Source organism: Hemiscyllium ocellatum, chromosome 37 (assembly GCF_020745735.1).
Source record: "Hemiscyllium ocellatum isolate sHemOce1 chromosome 37, sHemOce1.pat.X.cur, whole genome shotgun sequence".
NCBI lineage: Eukaryota > Metazoa > Chordata > Chondrichthyes > Orectolobiformes > Hemiscylliidae > Hemiscyllium > Hemiscyllium ocellatum.
In genome coordinates, this window is record NC_083437.1 from 27981921 (window position 1) to 28006085 (window position 24165).

At 41.0% G+C, this 24165-nt stretch overlaps 1 protein-coding gene across 4 annotated transcripts in view; it reads left to right on the plus strand.

Moving 5' to 3' along the window:
* Positions 1–299: 299 nt before the first annotated feature.
* Positions 300–24165, plus strand: part of kcnab2a (potassium voltage-gated channel subfamily A regulatory beta subunit 2a) — a 277744-nt gene continuing 253878 nt past the window's right edge. The window contains exon 1 of one of the 4 annotated variants that reach the window (XM_060852371.1): positions 300–383. The gene's annotated coding sequence lies outside the window, so the exon portion shown is untranslated. Of the gene's footprint in view, positions 384–423; positions 504–24165 lie in introns of those variants that run through there. The other 3 variants (XM_060852370.1, XM_060852375.1, XM_060852373.1) reach the window with 3 other exon arrangements.

Below are 24165 nucleotides of genomic sequence, written 5' to 3' on the forward strand. Positions count from 1 at the left end.
AAAGATTGATTTTACCGTCAATGACGAGTCAATAGTTTTTCTGCTGTTGATCCTTTTTTTTAACCTTTTAAAACGAGTGAGGAAAATGAGCGTCCCAACCGATTTTCATTTTGAGGTGAAACTCTTGACAACAGTCGGCCATTTCAACCCCGCCTCCGCGCGCCCTCAAGCTTCCCCCAATCCACAGCCGTCGTGGATCTGATTGGCAAGAGGTCAGATCCAATTAGGAGAAGGGGCCTCGCCGCAGCGGCGCGGGCCAGGGCCAATGGCTGTGGTGCGGAGGCGGGACATCCTGGGGGGGTGGGGAGCAGCAGGTCCGGTTGCGGGGCGGCGCGTGCCGGTGTTGGGGCAGAGGCGGCAAAAACAAGAGGAGAGCGTTGGAGGTGCGTATCGGAGCGTGGTGGTCGTTAATAAATTAGAGCGGAAAAAAAATAACGCAAACTCTTTAACCGCAGCATGAGCAAACGAAATTACAAATTAGAGTTGGCTATGATAAAACTCGGGTGAGAATTATTTTTTTCAAGAAAAAGAATAACTCGTGCGTCGTATTTAAACCGAGCAGCGAGGAAAATCAAAGCAAACTGAAATTTGAATACCCTGTCTTTTAATGTAAATGAGTAAATCGATGTCAAAGCGCTGTTATAACTCGCAGAGTCGGATGCTAGCGCCGGAGAAGATTGTGGTAAGCCCCGGTGGGCGGTCAGCTCTATTCATCTCCAACATGGCATGCGGCTGGTTTATACAGTGCCCCCACCCCAACCCAACCCCCCGACTTCATCATTTATTTGAGAGATAATCGGTTTAAAGCAATTCCGAAGGGATTTATGATCTTTTTAAAGATGTGGGGATGCTGTCCTCTGGCGATTCATTTCCTCGGGCTGTGAATTGCGACATGACTGGCATCTGCGCGCTCTCAGAAGAAATTTAAACGTTATTGGGTTTAAAATGGACTTAGTTTAAAAAAAAGTTATTCAAATTGAATGCACTATACCGAGGCAAGTTTGTAAAACCGAATATCAGTTTTAAAGGTTTTTTGATTGGAATGTTTGCGGGGTAATTTTTAAAAGATTATGACATACGATTCAAAATGTTTTTCACGATGAGGAAATCCCGTGGGTAAGACTGATGTACGAGCATAGGCCTTGACAATTACAAAGATATTCAGTGGATTTTAAATGGCCATACAATCATCATGGTAGTATCTATGTTGACATTTCCCAATTTAGAAATGCAAAAATATAGATTTTTTTACAGGTTAAGTGGAGGAGATTATTAATTGACTATTGATATGTGTACGAGTAAAATTTTAGAGGAATTGTTTCGACTAGTGGATTCAGAAACGTTGTTCTAATTTAGACAAGGTGTTCCAACTTTTTGACAGGAATAGCTTCTAATGGGATGTCTATCTTGGTTGTCCAATGACCTGAAATGTTGAATGGCGCAATGGTTCTTCTTGCAACGAATGAGCAGGTTGATGTGCTTGTGGTCTGACATACACAGCCATAATCAGCCTCTGGGTCATCCCTCATCTTTTAATTAAAACATAGGTGGTCACATCATCCATACACAGTTGATATGGATGGACTGACTACTTAAGGCTAGAACAAGTGAAGCAGTATGTGGCAGCAAGATTTGAGAGAGCATTTATTAGTTTGTAGTAACTTCAGTGCTGTGGTTGGCTTCAGAACTATTGGGTTCAGAAAAGGAAAATTAACTAAATGTTAAGGAAACAAGGTGATACACAATTGTGATGTTCGCTACAAAGGAACTTTGTGCTAATACACTCAATGTGGATGCAGTATAGGCCTATTTTGAAAGGATGAGACAAAAGCAAATTGTTGGAAAAACCTCAGTTCTGGCAGCACCGGTGGAGAGAAAGCAGAGTTAATCATTTGAGTCCAGTGACCCTTCTTCAAAACTGAAGTCAGATTTCCAGCATCTGTAGTTTTATTGTATAGGAAAGATTCATTTTGCTCAGTGAAATGAGTGTTAGTACTATGTCATGGTGTTCTATTTCTCTTACACTTAAAGGATTACCTTCCACTTGTGCATAACTATCCATTTGCAATTTTGAGTATCTGTATATTTTCCTACCAAGGAGCCCTGGTTCTTTTTCTAGTGTTGTAAAATGTCACTTATGATTCGTCGGTTTACAAAACAGTTTGCGATAAGAGACAGAAGTGGGTACTGCAGATGCTGAAGATTAGAGTGGTGCAGGAAAAGCACAGTGGGTCAGGCAGCATCCAAGGAGCAGGAAAAATCGACGTTTCAGGCAAAAGCCTTCATCAGGAATGAGGCTGGGAGCCTCGGGGGGTGAAGAGATAAATGGGAGTGGGGTGGGGCTGGGGAGAAGGTAGCTGAGAGTGCAGTAGGTGGGAATGAAGGGGATAGGTCAGAGAGGAGGGTGGAGCAGATCGGTGGGAAGGAAGATGGACAGTCGTGAGGGTTGTGCTGAGCTGGAAGATTGGATCTGGGGTAAGGGGGGGGAGGGAAATGAGGAAACTGGTGAAGTCCACATTGATGCCAAGGGGTTGAAGAGTTCCAAAGCAGAAGATGAGGCGTTCTTCCTCCAGGCGTCAGGTGGTGAGGGAGTGGCAGTTGAGGAGGCCCAGGACCTGCATGTCCTCGGCAGAGTGAGAGGGGGAGTTGAAATGTTCAGTCATGGGCTGGTGGGGTTGATTGGTGCAGGTGTCCCAGGGATATTCTCTGAAGCGGAGGGCAAGTGAGTTTTACTCACAGGAGTGCATTATTGTTGGAACAATACCAGAGGCAACAGCCTAACCCAGGAAAGACCTGTCTCAGAAGTCAATTTGGCAAGTTTAGTTTTCAGTGCCTGGTTACAACGCTCCGCGAGCCCTGCAGCCTGTGGGCGATGAGCACCATGAAGTTGTTGGGCGGATATCAAAATGAAAGCATAATTGCTCATTAATATCACCAATAAAATGAGAACCATTGTCAGAAGACAGGCAGAAAGGAATACCAAAGCAGGAATAATTTCAGAGTAAAACATTTTGAAGTGTTGGAAGTGGGGTCAGCTTCAACCCATTTAGAAGAAAACATCAACAGTGACCAAAATATACTTATTTTGCTGACACCTTTCATAATAGAAACCTGTTTTGGGAGCAGGAGCACGGTTAAAAGGTCCGAGATGAGCTGGCGGTGAGAACTGGGAGTCACTGAAGACATCAAAAACCCTCTATTTTTTTCTGGAGCTGAAAAAAATCATGCACAATTCTGAAAGCATAGCGGGACTCGGTGTAAATGTTAATATGAAGGCCAGTCCTGAGGACGCAGGCATGGATCGGGGCAAAAAGTTCAGCTTGTTGGGCAAGAAAGGGAATCTCAAAAGAAGCTGATTCCAGGACGGAGCCATGGTTATCAACTATCGTGTAGCCTAAGAGGCGAGTACCTATATGGTCAATAGAAGAACTACCATCAGTGAACATTTTTAATATCAGGGTTTGGGATGAGAGCGTTGGAACGATCTGGATGAATTTGGATGTCTTCATTTGATGAGGAGAAAACAGTCATGATCTGGAGTGAGTAAGGATGATGAGGGATGTGCAAGGAAATCGGCAGGATTAATGGTGGTACAGTACTTAAAGGTCAGTTCAGTTGTTGAGGTAAATCTCATAATGGTTTTGGTGAGCAGCAGTCAACTGTTGAGTTTGCAATTGACCTAACAGGGCGATCACTTCATGAGAACTGTAGACGATAATGTCCTGCTGAAATGTGAGGTTTTCTGCGGACTGTAAACTAAGATAAATAGCAGAATGGACCTGAGTAAAACAGGGATGTCCGAAGGCAAGAGTCCAGTTTAGTAGTGAAATCGGCAACTGGATGGTAGCTGAGTGAGACCTGAGGAAGCACAGTCATCCAGAATAGTGCACACAAGTTGGAAAGGTCTGTTGGAGAGGGTCTGGTCACAAGTTCCAGCTTTGAGAAGGTTTGTTTAAGTTCGTCTAAGGCTTGCTTTGCTTCTGAGGAGAGCTTGAAGGCCCCTTCGCAGAAGTAAAAGGTGTCAACATCTTAACGAGGAGAGCAGTTGCAAAGTTTGTGAAGGTTTGTAGCTCAGGTTGAGGTTTAGGGTGTAGGTTTGCTCACTGAGCTGTAGGTTTGATATCCAGACGATTCATTACCTGGCTAGGTAACATCATCAATGGCAACGTCCAAGTGAAGCGTAGCTGTTGTCTCCTGCTTTCTATTTATATCTTTCTCCTGGATGGGGTTCCTGGGGTTTGTGGTGATGTCATTTCCTGTTCGTTTTCTGAGGGGTTGATAGATGGCATCTAGATCTATGTGCTTGTTTATGGCGTTGTGGTTGGAGTGCTAGGCCTGTAGGAATTCTCTGGCATGTCTTTGCTTAGCCTGTCCCAGGATAGATGTGTTGTCCCAGTCGAAATGGTGTTTTTTTTTCATCCATGTGTAGGGGTATGAGGGAGAGGGGGTCGTGTCTTTTTGTGGCTAGCTGGTGTTCATGTATCCTGGTGGCTAAGTTTCTTCCTTTCTACACCCTAAAGAGGAGAGCAGTGTTCCGGATCCATTGTCGGCAGAAGTTGACCATGCCTAGCCATTAGCGAAGCTTTTTCGCAGTTGTTGGGATTGGGAAGTTGTCAATAGGAGTGATGGGGCTCTGTTCGAGAGAGCGTGAATCAGCTGACCGGATGAAACCTAGAAACTTTACCTGGCATTGTGCAATTGAAACCTTTTTTGGGAGCGACAACACAACCCAGGTGTTTCAGATAGTTGAGGAGGATGACAACATTGGAGCAATTTGACTCTTTTATCTAGACGGGCAACAAGGAAGTCGTCTACATATTGGATCAGTGCAAACCCACCTGTGAGGGTGAGAGACTGCAATTGTTTCTGTAAGGCCTGAGAGAAAAGGGTTGGAGAATGTATGAAGCCTTGAGTAGTTGGGTCCACATCAACTGACTGTCTTCATGAAGACGCAGAGAGAAAAAAGCATGTTGCAGTGAAAATTTTAGCATCTGATGGTACTGAGATTAGAATATGAGCTGGATTTGGGATCAGGACATGAAGACACTGTACAATAGTGTTGATAGCTCTTAAGTCTTGAACCAGTCTATACTGGTCTGGCTTGCCAGGTTTTAGGACACCCATAATTGGAGTGTTACAGGGAGATTGGCAAGGGACCAAGATGCCTTGGCGGAGAAAGTCATCAATCAGAGCAATGAGGCTCGGTATTACCTGTTGTTTCAGCAGGTATTGGCGGATGGATGGTAGAATAACATTTGGTTTTAGAGCGATCTGAATGGGTTTACAATTCCGTAAGTCCGACATGAGAAGATGTTTCAGCTCGTACATCAAGGTGGACATCCTGACTTTCGTGGTGCAGGAGTGAGGCACTGAGGGGTAAGATTTGAATAATAGAGGATAATCATCCCTCTTTGGATTGTTTGTAGATGATAGCAGTGTGGATCAACTCTGGTGGTTGCACGGTGGACAAAGGGGTCCCGGTCTTTAGCACGAGAAGGCAGATTGACCTTCTTGGTGATGTGAAGGGCTGGGGTATCTGCCTGTTTCCATAGGTGAGTGGGTATTTGAACATAATCTGCTTCACCCTCCGGCCTGGTGACCCGAGCCAGGATCTGTATAGTGCATTCACTACCATTATAATCCCTGAAAAAACATTCAAGGGATAGGTCTTGGTCTGTCAGCAAGGGCAACATGATTTCCAGAACTTTGGGTGTCAAGGTCAAAGCGACTACCATTGGGGTTTAGTGGACATGTACAGTTGGTGTTCACCTGAGTCCTAATCAAGTTGGACACCATCAGGGGAACAGGCATTTTGACTTGAAAGCACATAGCAGATCTCGTCCCATTATGTTGCAGGATAATGTGGTAGTAATCACAAAGCAGTGGTCCAGGGAATAGCCTTGGAAATAGACAGGGACTGGATCAGAAACTGGACAATGGTGGGTTTCTCCTTGCAAGCTAGATAATTTTTGGGTTGTCTTAGAAATTGGAAGGTTCATGTCAGATTTCACGAGGACAATGAGGCTCCTGTGTCAATCAGAAAGAAATACCATCTGTCTTCAACTTTAAGAAAGACTGTAGGTTCCTGCTTGCAGGACACCGACTTCAAAGAAAAGTTCCTTAGTCATTGGGGAAAAAAGATTATTTTGCAAAAAATTAGTGAATCGTCTTCTGCCTCTTGCTTGCAACAAAGGGCGGCACGGTGGCATAGTGGTTAGCACTACTGCCTCACAGCACCAGAGACCCGGGTTCAATTCCCACCTCAGGCGACTGACTGTGTGGAGTTTGCACATTCTCCCCATGTCTGCGTGGGTTTCCTCCGGGTGCTCCGGTTTCCTCCCACAATCCAAAAATGTGCAGGTCAGGTGAATTGGCCATGCTAAATTGCCCAAAGTGTTAGGTAAGGGGCAGATGTAAGGGTAGGAGTATGGGTGGGTTTCGCTTCGGCGGGTCGGTGCGGACTTGTTGGGCCGAAGGGCCTGTTTCCACACTGTAAGTAATCTAATCTAATCTAAAGGGTGATTATTATTAGGGAGTTTTCTGAGGGTAACTTTCATATCTGCCTCCCCCCTGTTGTCCCTTAGGGCAATTAGACGTCCAGTGAAAAGGGTGGCAACAAATAAAGCAGCCTTGGGTTGGGCAGTGACGAACCCAGTGATATGGGTTGCCACAATTGAAACAGCTCTGAGGAAGTTATCTGGGAGGGACCGCCCCTGGCCATGTCCACAAATGTGGCCTCGAAAGGATGAAGGACTGCTACTGCAATACATAGATAATTGTTAAGAAGTCTCTTCCTGGACAACAAATTCACACTTTACGCAGGTCGGCACCTTGTCCTTGCTCTGATGTTTCCATTAAGCCTTAACGGAACGATGAAGTTGATTGGGATTTCCGTCGACCCAGTTCAGGTTATTTGTCTTAACTGCAATGGTGACACAGAGTGGCAGACAGTTCAATAACATAGCTATATTTAGCATTAACAACATGGAAATTCAAAGCCTGATCCCCAGAATAGGACTCATAACATTCTCGAAAGCGTCCAAGAAAGTGTTCAGCAGATTCATTACTTTTAAGGGCGAAGTTCGAGGATACTAGTAAGGTCAATAGGTTTTGCCAATATGGAGGAAGTAGCAGCAAGGATATCATTCTGTCACTGCTGGTCGTGAGCCACGACATTGGCGAGGGCAGCAAAATCAGTATAACCAACACGTTCAGTGAAACGGGCATATTCATTCGGGTAAGGATCTGTTGAAGAAGAGCCCAAAAGTCTTTGGCAGTGCCATCGTAAACTTTAATCGTGGTGTATAGGAAATCATCAACCTATTGGGGAGCCTTGTAGCGGGCCAGAGCATTACTGAGAATAGAAATAATTTCATGGGCTTCCAAGGGCAGTAAACACAGAGGCATTTTGACTGGCAGCGCCAGCCTGCGGATTCGGCAGTTCTCTTATAGGGAGCATGCCTGGAGCGGGTATTTCATCTCCCGAGTCCTCAAGAGAAACTCAATGGGGTTTCTGATTGTTGAATGAGTTGTGGCAAAGCACGGTGAGACTTTTTAGAGGATTGGCGAGATCTCAATTTCATTTGATTGTGAGGTATTCCAAGCATCAGGATTGGTAAACTGAGGAGGGAGTGGTGGAAGAGGCGTGGCACGCTACAGCGTATGTCTGAGGACGAGCTGCAGCTGCTGAACTAACGGGAATTTGAGTCTGAGGAAGTGGCAGTAGTGGGGGTGAATCCAGGTGGGAGAATGACGGGGGAGCCATAGGGGTTTGAGAATGAGGGGCAACAACAGCTTGATAAGCAGGAGGTTGAATAATATGTGGGAAAGCGGTTAGGGCTGTTGGCGCTTGACTTGTCGATGTAGTAGGGACTGGAACAAATGGGGGGCGCAGGGAGGACGAGTGCATTAAGAGCTGCTTACGGGTTAGGTGGGGGTGGGAGAGGTGGTGCCAGTGCAAGGCGCAGATAAGAAACACCAATCATTTAAATCTGAATTTTCTTTGTCTCCCGTACCCAAACCAAGGCCAACCATCGAACTGCACAGTTCTTTTTGATTATCAGTCACTGGTGGCTACTTTTTGTTTATGTCTATGTTTGACTCGAGCACATTCATTTTTGAGGGCCTCAGTAGATTTCATAGACCATCATTGGTTAATTCAATCCCAATTTGGTGGCAGTGTTCTCCCATGAACAGAAAACTGATTCTTTGTGGCTTTCACACAAAATTGCTGTCACAGTCCAATCAATACTTTCAATGTTGAGCCCAGATTTGGTCGCCAAATCAATTACTGGGCTGATTTAACCAATTGAGTATTTTTAGGGCTGTTCAGTGGCCACTGCTCATCACCCAATGTCTTATTTAAGGCGACAGAAAGTTTTCACAAACTTTCAGACTTTTCCGGACACTTTTCACATAGTTTTGTCCATGAAGAAGACAGATCTTCCATCTTGTTTATATTATGACTTATTGAATAGTGAAGATCTTAGGTCGGGATTATAAAACAGCCTTGTTTTATAATCACGACTTAAGATCTTCACTATTCAATAACTTAACAACAAAACTAATGACTTCCGTAACCTTTCTGAACTTTCCAAAAATCCTCAACAGTCTCATTATAATGTATCGCGATACTGTCTTCATCTTTCGCAGGACAATTTGGAATCAATTTAGGCAACAACTCAATTGCATCTGAGTCCCCGACCTATTAGTGGAGTCCCTGACTTTATTTGGATCCCTGATCCACAGATCCCCGACCTGCTGGTGGGAGTCCCCGACTCCTTTTTTTTAAAATGAATTCTGACTAGGACAGATCTCTTTTCTGGCTGGACTTAGACGATAGACAGTGAGGGGTCGAGTCAACTGAAATTGAATGCAAGGAAAACCAAATGAGAAAATACTCAGTCTGGCTGGCCGATTCCTCTACACTCAATATTGGAGGACTTGAGGCTCTTACACCACTGTCCATACCAAATCAGAGTCACGGCACCAGATGAAAATCTGGGCCCCGGCAGAGTGTCTGTGTTCTGAGATCGGTCAATAAACACTCACAATCTGTCTGGCTTTTGAGACTTCACTCTTTAATTTTCATATGGCGGGGCACCGAGCGCCCAGAAACGGATTATATACCTCTGTGTTCCTTGGAGGAGCTGCGCACATGGCTGAAGACAAAGACATTTTTATACTTTTATTAAAGAAGGGTAGAGGCTGTGATCGCATAGTACATACAAACAATTACCAATCAATATGTGATATCACTTTATTTGACAGTTCATTGGTTCAATGAATGATATTTCCTGGGAAACAACTTTGTTTTCCAACACTCAGGCTACCTTATATCACTAACCGAGCCATTGCACCTGCATCTGAAGGTCAGTTAGGATGGCCAGTAATTTCTTGTCTTGGCTAGTTATTTCTGTGCTGTAAAGGGAGCATGGTCTGTTAATCTCTATTGAAGCAGACTATGGTTAGTCAATTATGCAGCTATAGCAGAATTAGCAGTTAGTAACTTTTAAAAGCAATTTTATGCAGCTGTAGCAGATTTGTCAATTTGCACCAACAAACCATTTTATTGGCACCTAAGTTAAGAGCATCTGTTAGGTGGTTGTTCCTGACGACAGCTAGTTACCTCAGCCTCTTTCAGATCCTCACTGTTAAGAGGTGCAGTGCTTTCTCTTATTAAAACCTCTCGTTACTCAGGACTGGCCAGCATGTAATTTTTTTGTACAGGACCTTTTCAAGCCGCCACAATGAAATACTTTTGGGTGATATATTAAAAAAGCTATAAAAGACCAATGCAGTAAACACCAATGTGATTGAGAAACCCAACAGGTTTGGCAATGTTTGGAGAGAAAGACAGTAAATGTTTTAATTCCAATGGATCTAACATTTCCCATTAAAACAATGTAGCGAATACACGTTTTGAGGCATTCATTGTGTGGCCTTATAATGCATAAAATGGACCAATTCAGGAAAGAAACTTTTAGAACGTTTTTGATTTCCTAATGCAGCCAAGCAGAATGGCAACAGTTGGATTCCAACCAATTGATATTTCATTTAACAAAAGTGGTTTTCTGTTGAAACTCAAGTTCACTTTTGACATGTAAATTCCATAGTATATTTAAAATACAGACACTGCAGTCATGTCATTGGAGTCTAACCTGCACTGACTGGATAATTCAAATTAAAACACTGACCAATCAACATCTATCCATTTCCTTCACCTTGAAAACCCTCAATCATGTCTATATTGTCTTTTTTAAAAATAGATATCCTGACAATTAGACTTAAGACTGTGTATATCATTTAGTTGACTTCCTGTTCCAATGCTCCAGCATCTATCCTTTGCTACCACTGGAGACAAAGCTAATACTAAACGCATATTGTATTGAAATGTTCATGCTGACATTGATTTTTACTGTGTTGTAGGTCACGTTTCACAGGGCATGTCTTCTGCTGCCTTGTCCTGTAGGCGAGTTTGGTCTTTGTTTCCATTTGACATGCTGAACAGCCTGGCAACTTAAATATCTTGAGAGATGTAATATTTCACTTGGCTCTAGGTCACATTGGTTTAACAAGATTTGACTACAGTGGAGTGATTGTCATAAACTATGTGGAATAATTTCTTGTTAGAGACTAAGTTTTTGCTGAGTAAATAGGTCTCAGTTCATAATGCCTTTTAGTAGTGTTACAACTTTTTCCTAAATTACAGCATTAACAAAAGTGTTTTGTTGACTGTAAAGTGCTTTGGTATGCCCCAGGAAGAACCGTACTAAAAAGCAAATGATTAAGTGCAGAAGCTAACGAAATGTTAGTGGTCATCTGAAAGACAATATCCCGAAGGGTGAAAGTGCTTGTGGTATAGCAGCATCTAGGCCAGAAAGTCTGGGTTCGTGACCTACCTGATGTGCACCATAAAATAGCTGAACAAGTTGATAAATTTAAAAAGGTGGAAACTTTGCATCAACTTTAATATTGAGTTTTTCCAATGGTTACACTATGGTCACTTCTGGGCACCACATTTAAAGATTGCTTTGGACCAGGTGTAGGACAGCTTTGCCTGAGGACATGTTGCTCAGGTAAGGTTTGGATTGAGTTTGATTTAAATAAACCTAATTGAGATTGTCCAACTGTTTAATCGATCAAAAAGTATTGCAAATGCTGGAAAATCTGAATAATGCTGGAAATAAAACAGGGTCTGTCAGCGTCTGTGAAGAGAGAGACAGTTGATGTTTTAAGTCTAGTGTGACTCTTCAGAAGAGAAGTTCTGAAGAGTCATATTAGACTTAATGTTGAAACATTTGATAGGATATAGATAAACTACATCCTGTGATAGAATTCATAATAAGAGAAGAGATCTTAAAAAATTACAACTAAATTATTCAGAGGCAATGCCAAGAAACAGCACTTCATACACAAAATAAATCTGAAAACGTTATTCCAAACAACTGTGTGGACAGATCAAATGAAATTTAACAACTGTTATTGTTAGGCAAGATGTGGAGATGCTGGTGTTGGAATGGGATGGACAAAATTAAAAATCACAGAACACCAGGTTATGGTCCAACAGGTGTATTTGGAAGTGCCTGTGCTAGCTTTCAGAGCGCCAATTAGTACCATCTAATTGTATGAGGAAACAGGATCAAGGAGTGAATGTTCATAATACCTGGTGAATAGAGAATCTCCTCTCAAGTTCTTGAATGTGGTGTTGCCTCCTAAGTTCATATATTTCTTTCTCACAATTACAAGCAGGATTCTGCCTTAGTTTAAGGTCATAAGTGACATTCTGTGTGACTGTAATATGGCAAGTTTTCTCCAATTTGTAATTTAATATTTGACTATATCTTCCTTCTCCACACAAGTTTTTAGCCATTTCTGCTGCAGCACCTAAACTGTCTACTTCCATTTCTAATTGCCTGACTCCAAACCTTCCTTAACTCAGCTGCTGAAACTCTCATTCATGTCAAAAGATCAGAGACTATTCAAATACTTTTTAAATACATGACCTCTTATTCAGAGATCGTGTCCTCTGGTCCCATATTCTTCCACAAAAGGTATTTACCCTTTCAAGTCTCAATCTTGTATGTTTCAATAAGGTCAACTCTCATGCTTCTTCATTCCAGTGAGTATAGGCTCAATTTCCTCATAAGGCAGTCCCTCCATACCTGCTATCAGTCAAGTGGACCTTCTTTGAACTGCCTGCATTGTTGGTGTTTTTCCTTAGATTAAAAAGGGTTGCTCAAAACAGTTCACAGTATTCCAATTGAGGTTTGTCTAGTGTCTTACAAATGCTTTACCAAAAGCCTCTTGACTTGGTAAGTTTGGAATGGTGTTATTGTCTTTGATAGTGAGGATGGATGGATTTTTAAAAATTTAATTGGTCAGTTCCTAGTTTTCGTTCCCCTAGCTTTACTCTAAACGGGCGGGTGTTAACGATGGCCTTTTTAAAGAAGCTCATACTTTACAGTTTTATTTTACTTGCCAATTTGTCCTTGGTTTATTTTCTTTTTTGGAGGTCATCTTGTGTTTTTCAAAAAAAAACTTGCCCAATCCTCCGGCTTAGCACTAACCTTCGCCACATTGATGTTATCCTTAATTTCTTTGGTCAAGGATAGTTGGTTTATCCCCTTCCTAGAATCCATTTTCCTTTCTGGAATATCTTCAAGAATCATTGTTTTCTTAAACACCTACCATTGTCCAATAATGGTCTTTTTTGCTAAGTTCATTTTTCTAATTTGCTTCAGCCAACTCTGCCCTTATTCCTCTATAATCATCCCATATAGGTATAGCATAGTTTTTTGACCCAGGTTTTTCACTACAACTGAAATGTTAAATTCTGTAATGTCATAGTTACTGTTTTTAAAACAAAATTAATTAAACTGGCTTTGTCTGATCCCTGGTAGAATTCACAACAATGTTTTTGAGAGAATTGTCCCCACAATATTCTTTGTGGCTGCCTCTGCCAGTTTCATTTTCCTAATCTATGAAACAGGGTGAAGTCAACCATGATTAGTGTACTTTTTAATTAAACATGTCCTCATCATATCTTAACTTTTTTCTATCCTGCAGAACAGCTTCTTAGTCCTATGGACTACTCCCACCACTTTCGTCTTCCTTTTTCTTAAAATTTCAATCTTACGGATCCTACATCTTCCAATCAAAAATAATTTTTTGCTATTGTACTTATTCCAGCCTGGGCGAAAAATCCCATACTCTTCTTCTCATTTCTGTTTCTATCTTCATGTAATCGTGTCTCCACAATGGCTAGAAAAATATGCTCATTAATCTGTACCATTAATTTATTGTTTCAACTACTTTGCACATTTAAGAGCCATTAAACTTTGCCTTTTTACTATTTGCTATTACCTTTGACCCATTTGTTTTTGCTGGTTTGTTCATTTTCATCCTTCCTATCCCATCAAATCCTTTTGCTTTGTAAGGCCAAGTGTTCCCTTTCCTCCTCTAATTATTTAAAGCCCTCTGTATAGCCTGAGTTTTTCAACTGGACACTGAATCCATCATGATTCGGGCAGAGCCTGTCCCACTGGAATAGTATCCTTCCTCTCTTGTGCTGGTGCCCCACAAACAAACCTATTCCTTGCATATCAATCTTTGAAACACTCATTTTAACTTTTTAAAATTTATCTCCTAATTGTTTAGAATCTTTCAGCAGACCTGTAGTCCTACCAATGGCTTTGGACTGAATGAACTCCAACTGGATGCTTCTCTCATTCCCATTTTCCTTTCTAGTCCTGAAGAGGCGCACCATATCATGACACATGGTCAATTTCCTATTCCTCCTGCAGTCATAGAAATGTACAGCATGGAAACAGACCCTTTGATCCAACTTGTCGATGCTGACCATATATCCTAAATTAATCCAGCCCCCATTTACCAATGTTTGGCCCATATCCCTCTAAACCTTTCTTATTCCCATCCAGATGCCTTTTAAATGTTGTAATTGTGCTGGCCTCCACCACTTCCTCTGACAGCTCATTCCATACACGCACCACCCTCTGGAGAAAAAGTTGCCTGTTACGTCCCTTTTTAAATCTTTCCCCTTTCACCCTAAACCTCTGCCCTTTAGTTCTGGACTTCCGTACTCCTGGGAAAAGACCTTGTCTGTTTACCCTATCCATTCCCCTCATGATTTTATAAACCTCTATAAGATCACCCCTCAGCCTCTGATGCTCCAGGGAAAACAGCCCCAGCCTGTTCAGCCTCTCCCTATAGCTCAAACCTTCCAACCCTGGCAACATCATCATAAATCTTTTCTGAACCCTTTTAAGTTTCACAACATCCTTCTGATAGGAAGGAGACCAGAATTGTAAACAATATTCTAAAAGTGGCTTAACCAATGTCCTGTACAGCCGCAACATGACCTCCCAACTCCTATACCCAATGTTTTGATCAATCAACGTAAGCGTATCTAACGCCTTCTTCACTATTTTATCTACCTGTCACTACAGTTTCAAGGAACTATGAACCTGCACTCCAAGTTCTTTGTTCAGCAACACTTTCCAGGACCTTACCATTAAGCATATAAGTCCTGCCCTGATTTGCCTTTCCAAAATGCAACACGTCACATTTATCTAAATCAAATTTCAACTGCCGCTCCTCAGCCCATTGGTGCATTTGATCAAGATCCCATTGTACTCTATGGTAATCTCTTTCGCCGTCCAGTACACCTCCAATTTTAGTTTCATCTGCAAACTTACTTCCTAAACCTCCCATGTTCACATCCAAATCATTTATATAAGTGATGAAAAGCAGTGGACCCAGACCGATCCTTGTGGCACTCCACTGGTCACAGGCCTCCAGTCTGAAAAGCAACCCTCCAGCACCACCCTCTGTCTTCTACCTTCGAGCCAATTCTGTATCCAATTAGTTCTCCTTATATTCCATGAGATCTAACCTTGCTAATCAGTCTACCATGAGGAGCCTTGTCAAATGCCTTGTTGAATTCTGTATAGATCCATATCCATTGCTCTGCCCTCATCAATTCTCTTCACTACTTCTTCAAAAACTTCAATCAATTTACTGGGATGTGATTTCCCACATACAAAGCCATATTGATCCCTAATCAGTCCTTTCCTTTCCAAATACATGTAAATCCTGTCCCTTTGGATTCCCTCCAACAATTTGCCCTCCATCGATGTCAGGCTCACTGTCCATATTTTCCTGGCTTTTCCTTACTACCTTTCTTAAATAGTGGCACCATGTTAATCAACCTTCAGTCTTCCGCACCTCACCCGTGACTATTGATGATCCAAATATTTTAGCAAGGGGCCCAGCAATCACTTCCCTAGCTTCCCACAGAGTTCTGGGTACACCTGATCAGGAGAAAGTGAGGACTGCCGATGCTGAATAGTCGGTCAAAAACGTGATGTATCCACCTTCACCTGTTTTAAGATATCCAGCACTACCATCTCTGTAATATGGACATTTTTCAAGATGAGACCATCTGTTTTCCCACAGAGAATTAAGGTTGTAAGAGCTCCTTAACTGTTGGATAATTGCAGCGGCTAAGGCTCCTTGAAAGCTACTCCTTGGGTCCTCACACTTGCTTACCCTCCAGTCACATGCACCAGTTTCTGATCATAGGCAAAGTTTGAATTGCATGATGAGGGTGTCACTATCTCCAGAAGAAATGTCTGCGGTAACTTCCTCCTCCCTGATGTGAGAATGTCTATAGCTTACACTCCAGCTCAACTCATCTAAAGTTGCTCAAACTGGAAACACTTGCTGCAGATGAGTGCACTCTGGATCAATTGGTTATCCAGCAGTTACCATTTGCTGCAGTAGCACCAATCATCTGACCTGCCATCTTTACCATATTTTATTAATCTTCAGCATCCTTGCTCTTTACACTTTATTGTAAGTCCTTTTGTGCCAGTATCATTCATACTTAAGTTATTTTTAAGGGGGAAAGTTTCCTATTGCATAAAAAATTTGAAACACTCGTTAATCAGTTGCTTTGCTGAGGCAAAATCAACCAAACTTCCCTTCTCTTCCTTTCCTCTACTTAATTCCAGAACCCTACAGCAAGCTGGCTATTTATATGTGCTCCCAACAAAGCAAATCTATTTGAGTTACTCAATGAAGATCCAACTTTAGCTTAATTAATCTGCTCTTTCACTGCAACCTTTTAGAAGCAAAATCTTTGTGCACCATGTTTATAATCTGTTTGCACTCTCTTTTGAATAATTTGAAAAATCTTTTGTGCCCCATGCTCCTGATCTTTCGGACATTCAGTGAAAAGGGATGTGGGCAGATCGGAGGATGTCCTCGTGGGTCTCTTCCTGGGTTTGGTCAAGTGGCTAAAACAGGTCCAGGCAGTGGACTGTAGAGGAGGATCATATCTGCTGACTATCAGCCCCTGTTTGGTTATGTTCATATACAATATCCCTGGAAAAGGAACATCCAGTGTCCGTCAATGCAATTGATGCCTTTAGAGAGAGGTGGGCACTGTGTGGGGAACAGTGCTTTACTTCTCCCTCCAGCTCTGTTTTGATGTAGTTCTTTCCCACTCTTTCTACCGGCCCACAGGTTTGATGGTTTGTATTGTCCATAATGAGCTTTGTTTTTAAATATTGAATTGGCTGCACGGATATTTTACTGGTGGGGTTACTAGTTTTTAAAAACAAAAAGAAAAATCAACTTAAGGCTCATGGCTAAAGGCTATTATGCCACAGTGGAAATATATTTGCGAGCAAGGAAGCCTGGGACATGCTTCAGAGGTGTAGAATAATATCTCTAACCAGGTTGATTAGAAAATATTCAAGACTGGTAGCTATGGAAATTAAACTGTTGATTTTAATTACAAGCTAAATTAGGGTTGTACAAATAGTGTAGACTTTCCTAACCAACAACTACATGCAGTCCTTCTAGCCAGACTTCTATTGTGCTGGTCCCATTAAACTCTATTCCCATTAATTCCCATTACGCTTGATTCATCCATCACCCCTATCTTGTGACCTGTGCTAATTTCCACTCTGACAATAGCCTAATTTTTAAAGTTCTCATCATTTTAAAGTTCCTTCAAGGCTCTGCCTCATCTTATGTCTACAATCTCCTTAAGCCCTTAGAGCCTTTGAGATCTATGTGCTCCTTCAGTTCTGGCATCTTGTACATCCCTAATTTCAATTGCTCGACCATATTTTCATCTGCCTTGGCCCTCACCGCTGGAACTGCCTTCCTCAATGTCACCACCCTTTCTCCCCCATTTTGTCATCTTCTAAGGTGTTTCTTAAAGCTTTTGGTCATCTGTCCTTCTGTGGATTGGTAGTATGTTTTTAATTAAATGCTCTTTTTATGCACCTTGAGCCATGTTGCTATAATAATGCAAGACATTGTAGAATTACCAGAAGTAACTAAGTGATTACAGCCAAGATTGAAAAATATGATAATTGTATGACCCAGAATACTGGATTATGCAACGTTTTCAACAAACTGGGGAACATGATGGTGCGGTTTATTGAGATGCTAAAATTACTATGTAATGAATTTGTATTAAAAGCCTTTCACAGATTGAATTCTTAATTTTCGCTATGGAATAAGTGAAACAAAAAAGCAAATGCTTGTTTGCAGTTGCTCTGGAACTTCGCAATCTTAGACTGACTTATACAACAGACATAGAAATGGGTGGTTTTCAAAGACTCTTGCGTGGGATGTGAGCTTTGTTGGCAGTGCCAGTGTTTGTTACCAATCACTGCCTACAGAAGGTAGTGAGCTACCTTCTGGAATAGCTGCAATCCGTCTGGTGCAGGTACACCCACAGAGCTGTTAGCGAGAGAGTTCCAGGATTCTGATCCACAGTTTTGATTGTGGATGAAGTGAAGCATAATTTAAAGAAAGCTGATTCCTTATTGTCACAAGAAAAACAAGTTTAATGCCGCTCAAAGATTACACTTTGTCCACCTCTTTGCACCATGGGCCATATTTAACTTGCAATGAAATGTTTTGGAAAGATAAAGTTTGGCACAATATTAAGAATGAATTTCAAACTAAAAGTTGTGATATGGGGAAGAAAAAGAGAAAAATCAATGTCAAAGCAATAAATTGATAATTTAAACATAGTTAATAAAAATGATTATTAAAAGGTACAGAGTTAGCTAAGTTTTTATTTCTTTCTGCATAGACGCAGAGCTAGAGAGAAATAGATTTAACCCTGAGCCTTGGTTATCGGGGAACAGGAAGAGAACTGTGGTAAAGTATGGTGTTGGCTTAACAATGGCTTGGCAGAAATCATAGAATTAGTGGAGTGGAGCAGATGCCTTTTGTCCAGTGTCTTTCTCTCCCAGCCCAGTATGGATGGAGGTTTGGAGAAGCTGCGTGAGTTCATACCCATACTCTCTCATATTTTGCTCCCTCTCGTATGCTAATTCTTAGATTTGCTGTTCCTTGTGATCCTGCTACCTCTGTCTCAAGTCTTCCCGTGCCACCACAGGCACAGTGTTCTGCTTCCCCATCATGACTGCAGTCACCTATGTGCAAGCCTTGTCTCTCCACCACACCAGCCCAATGGCTGCAAAACACCTCTTTTTCCCTGACCTACCCAGGAACATGAAACCTCTAACTTGAAATCTCACCAGTCCTTAGCAGATTCACTGTCTCTGCTCCAGTGTTTCCACCTTCATTGAATAAAGCCAATCTTGCCTGCACTGCCTGCTGCTCCTCCAGTCACTGAATTTCTCTGTCCTACAGTGCTGGAAATTACTAGTGATTGAAAGAGCATCTCCTTGCAGAATTTTTTTTTACTTGCACTTGTATTTTGTGGATGTCTGAGCTGGGTAGAGATACATGGCAGACTAATTCTTGCCCACAGGCTTTATGTTGCACTATCCAAGTTAAGTGTATGTCATTTTTTAATTTGAATAATTAATAGAATATTATATTACTACTGCGCTAAAAATGATTGACTAACCCAACCATAGATGTGCATAGTTGCAGAAATTCTTAACTGTGTCGGTAAGGATAAAAAACTTATTAAAAATGCTGGTTATAGAAGCTGAAACTGAAATGTATGCACTTTTAGGCTTCCAAGTGAGTACCTCCACAGGTGTGAGTGCATGTAAAATTGTTATTTTTGTGTTATATCTTGACTTGCATAACTCCTGATGCAAGTTCAACTGTATGCAGTTTTATTAAGGCTGTTTGCTGAGGTTTTTGTTATTTTGTTATAATAGGATTCAATATAGTAATGGAATTGGATTTTTGAACTGGCAAGAAAGGTTAACACCTTACTGAACAGAAACTTTTTATTGTCAAAATCTTGTGTAACTGATCCAATTGGCATTTGGAAGTTCAAAAACATTGGATGCTCTTACTACAAATACAGCAGCTCTCTTGCCATTTGATCAATACTTCGGAGATGCATTAAGGCAACTTTGGGTCTCTGTTTTTCATTCCCTATCTGTACTTTGTGTTTCATCACTTATGTAATGGAAATTTGTAACTTAGCAATAAGGATCATGGGCATGTACTTGAAATGTACTTTTCTCTATCACAGAAGCATTGCTGCCTCATTTTGCTTTCCTGGTAAATTTTGTAATTTTTTTTGAATGCAACAATTTTAATTATTTTCTCACCATCTCTATCTACTAAACTGGCTGATAACTTCTGCGTTAAAGCCACACAGTTTCTATTTTTTCAAATGGCTGTTTTAGATTTGTGAGCCCAGACCAGAGGTCTGCAAACTTTTCAAGGTCAGTCATTTTTGAAACTTAATTTAACGTTTTACGTTCTGCATCAATTCTGAAGAGTTGCCACTGGACCTAAAATGTTATCTCTGATTTTTCTGATGTTGCCAGACTGTTGAGATTTTCAAGCAGTGTTCTTGTTTCTAATGTTTTGAGAGCCAAAATGCTGTCAGTCAAATGCTATTGATAATGAGAAACAAGGCCAAGGTGGGCATGGATATATTTGCAAAAATAAGATGCAAGATGAAAAAAAAGGAAATAAAAACCTTTTGTATATTTATCCACGGAAAATGATAGTTGCTGGCTAGGCCAGCATTTGTTACCTATCCCTCGTTGTTCTTGAACTGAGGCCTATCTTAGAGGGCATTAAGAGTGAGTTATTTGCTGTGGATCTGAAGTCACATGCAGGCCCGACCAGGAAAGGCAGTTAGTGAACTAGATGGATTTTGTCAGTTGGTGGTAATTTGATGGCACTGGTAATGATATGTGTATGTAATGTATCCGCTTTATTCATTGAATTTAAATTCTATTATCCTATGTGGTGGGATTTGCAGCCAAGTCCCCAGAGCATTAGACCGTGCCTCTGGATTACTAGTCCAATGTATCACTAGCCCTACCTCCCTCAAATGTAATTTCTGCTGTTGAATTTTTCGTTTTTGGAAGTTTGCTTGATATCTGGATCAATGAAAAACATATTTAATTGATCAAGGTCAAGAGCTGCCCATCAGACCTTAGATCAGTCTTCTCAAAACTTGCTAAGTTCTTAATGAGCTCCACGCTGCTCTGGAGTGGTCCCTCAAGTGTCATTATACCCCAACTTCCAGTACTTTGTTGACAGTGGAGGAATGGCAATATAGTTCCAGGTTAGGGCGGTATGTGGCTTGCAGAGAATGATTGGGTAAGTTTTTGGTGAGAATGCTTTTTGTTACCTATAACTGAGAAAGTGACCAGCATCCTCAGCAAAGATTGGAAAACATTTCAGATCTGCACACTTGGTTACTTGCTGGATAAATATCTTGTCTCATGAGGGATGCCCAGTTATTTTTAATTACGTTGTATCCCATCATTTTCTTCCCTTGGAGATACTGCACATTTATTCTCTCCTGTCTGGTCCAAACAGGCTTCCTTCATGTGTAAGCTTAGAAAGTAAGTTAAACAAAAACAATAATCTGCATTAAAGGGAGCATTGTAATCATTACTGGCACTTTTCAGCAAAAGCTAGTAAATACACATTAGGGATAGGGAACCTGGTTTGATCCTTCCTCTCAAACCCTAGCTTCATGTTGTGATACTCAGCACAAAACAGGGTTTAATGAGAGACCTTTGTAGTACATCTGGATCATTAAGCATTGAGAATACTGGAATGTACAGGTGGAAGAATAAATTATTATATTTTAATTGAAGAAATAATATCAGTTTTAGTTTAGGAATAGTACTGTGCATGGTAAGGAAGGTAGCATCAACATTTTGAGAGCTCAGCAAGATAAACTCTCACGGCACAGTAAGTGTTGCATTCAGTTTATTGAAATTAGTATTTCTCTTTGTACTTGGGTCTTGTCTTCAGGAATAATAGTTTTGTAACTAGACTTTCAATCACCTGTAAATGTGAAAGTTAGATTTGTTACACTGCACTTGTTCCAATAATAAAAAATATAAATGAGTGAAAATGTAAATTTTTGTCTTTCAAGTGTCTAGTGGGGGAGAAAATATTCTATGATGCCAAGCTGGAGCCTTGTTTGGTTTGTCATTGCTAGGATTAATTTACAGTCTGGAATGAAGAGTGTGGCAGAAGAATATGGAAGCACATCAGTTTAAATGATTTGCTGTGAAGGTCTATTGCAGCGGTATTAATGTTTGAAATAAGCCTTCGAGGTTATTTTGGTAGAAGGTTGAAAGCATATAGTACAGTACTACTGATGTGCCTATTTGAAAGTTTGGTCTTGAGCATGCAACTTTGGTGCAAGTCTACCCAGGGAGGAGAGTAATTGCTGTTTGTCTCTTTAGATTTCCATGCCAAGCCGTTTGTGTTGTAAGACAATAGACAATAGGTGCAGGAGTAGACCATTCAGCCCTTTTGAGCCTGCACCGCCATTCAATATGATCATGGCTGATCATTCCTAATCAGTATCCTCTTCCTGCCTTATCTCCATAACCCTTGATTCCACTATCTTTGAGAGCTCTATCCAACTCTTTCTTAAATGAATCCAGAGACTGGGCCTCCACTGCCCTCTGGGGCAGAGCATTCCACACAGCCACCACTCACTGGGTGAAGAAGTTTCTCCTCATCTCTGTCCTAAATGGTCTACCCCGTATTTTTAAGCTGTGTCCTCTGGTTCGGCACACACCCAACAGTGGAAACATGTTTCCTGCTGTCAGAGTGTCCAATCCTTTCATAATCTCATATGTCTCAATCAGATCCCCTCTCAGTCTTCTAAACTCAAGGGTATACAAGCCCAAACGCTTCAGTCTTTCGGTGTAAGGTAATCCCGCCATTCCAGGAATTGACCTCGTGAACACTTTGGCCGCACAATTTTTCAAAAACAGTATGTTTCTCATATGTATTAGATTTTTAAAATTGAGTTTGACACTTCAACATTACTTATTACATAATGTATAGAACAGTTACAATGCATATGAAACAAGCTTCAGTGTTGAGAGATGCAGATGAAGTGTAAAGTACTGATGCACTAGACTATATTTCTATAGATTTTTAATGATTAATTATGGAGTATCACATGGAGAGCTGGTTGCCTACACTGCCCTATCTGGTAGGATGGTGCAAGAGAATCATATCAAGCAATCCTTCAGATGGTGCTTCTGTTTTCCAAAAGGGTAAGAAAAATTGCTCTACTGATTCAGTAAGTGGGTATTGAATTATATTCGATTTGTCATGCTCTGCACAATTGGATAGCCTACCAAGTGTCACTGTTCACATGATTAGATTAGATTCCCTACAGCGTCGAAACAGGCCCTTCGGCCCAACAAGTCCACACCGACCCTCCGAAGAGTAACACAGCCAGACCCATTTCCCTCTGACTAATGCACCTAACACTATGGGCAACTTAGCATGGCCAATTCACCTGACCTGCATATCTTTGGACTGTGGGAAGAAACCGGAGTATCCGGAGGAAACCAATGCAGACACGGGGAGAACGTGCAAACTCCACACACACAGTCGCCTGAGGCTGGAATCGAATCTGGGACCCTGGTGCTGTGAGGCAGCAGTGCTAACCACTGAGCCAGTTGGATAAGATATTTTCAGGAAAGTGCTTCAGAACGGAAATATATTTTTTTCAAGAAGAAAATATTTTAAGAAATAATTTATGTAGATGACGTTCAGTAATCGACTTTCAGTACTAATGTATTTTGAGATAAAGGATTATTATTAATTTAAGGTTATGGAAATATTGCAGCACGATCAATTGTTGGATTGAAGAAATTGGACTTGAGTCCTTGAAAATAATGGACAAAGATTGATCAGTTGAACAATTGATACCATGGGATTTTGCAAGACTTTATTGTGAGCAATGTTTGTCATAGATTTGGTTTATGTTGATGAAAACAATCTCTATATACCAAATGTTTTCTGTTTCATTTTACATCTTCTATTGCTGTTTACTTTGAATCCATATACCTGATGGTAGCAGGGAAGGATTAACTAAGTTCTTGTATAATCACTTAAACCATGCTGGATTAATTCAATTACTTTAGGCATTGAACTTCTAATTCCCTATTAAAATCATTTTGAATAATATTTTAACAGACCAAGTGAATTCTTTAAGATATTATTTGAAATGTACACTTCCCCAGTTTTCTTCCACATGTCATTTTGGAAATACTAAGATCCTAAAGAGACCCCACATTCTCCTTTCCCCACCTTGAGAAGATAGTTGTTCGTGACAGAGCAGTCATATACGCATTACTTCGTAAACAGAGTGAAGAAGTTGGAAATCTGATGCAGAGGGGGTAGGAAGTGCTGCCTTTATCTCCTAATGCTTCTATTTGTCAGTTTTACAGGAAATTATTTCACTTACTGTAATCTATGTATAATTTAAACAACAAAATCCACAGACTTGCAGATGCTGAAAATCAGAAACAAAAACAGGAATTGCTAGAAAAACTCAGGAAAGAAAGCAGAGTTTTGGGTCTTCAAAACTTTCTCTCCACAGATGCTGCCATCCCTGTTGAGTTTTTCAGCAATTTCTGTTTTTGTTTAGAACTTAAATTAGTTTTTTTTAGCTAATTACTTGATCTAAGACCTATAATCTGAGTTGATGTAAATACATAAACTTTAATTAAGCAAAACGGATGTGGTGCAGATGGTGTCTTGCAGCTGCAGCGTTTGGAAGATTGTAGAGAATATTGTGATCCTAGAGAACCATACCTGCAGCTGAAGGAAATTTAGTCTGAGTTGTTGAACTAGAGTCCGTACCTATGGGTGTTTTGGTGATGGAAAAGCAAAGCA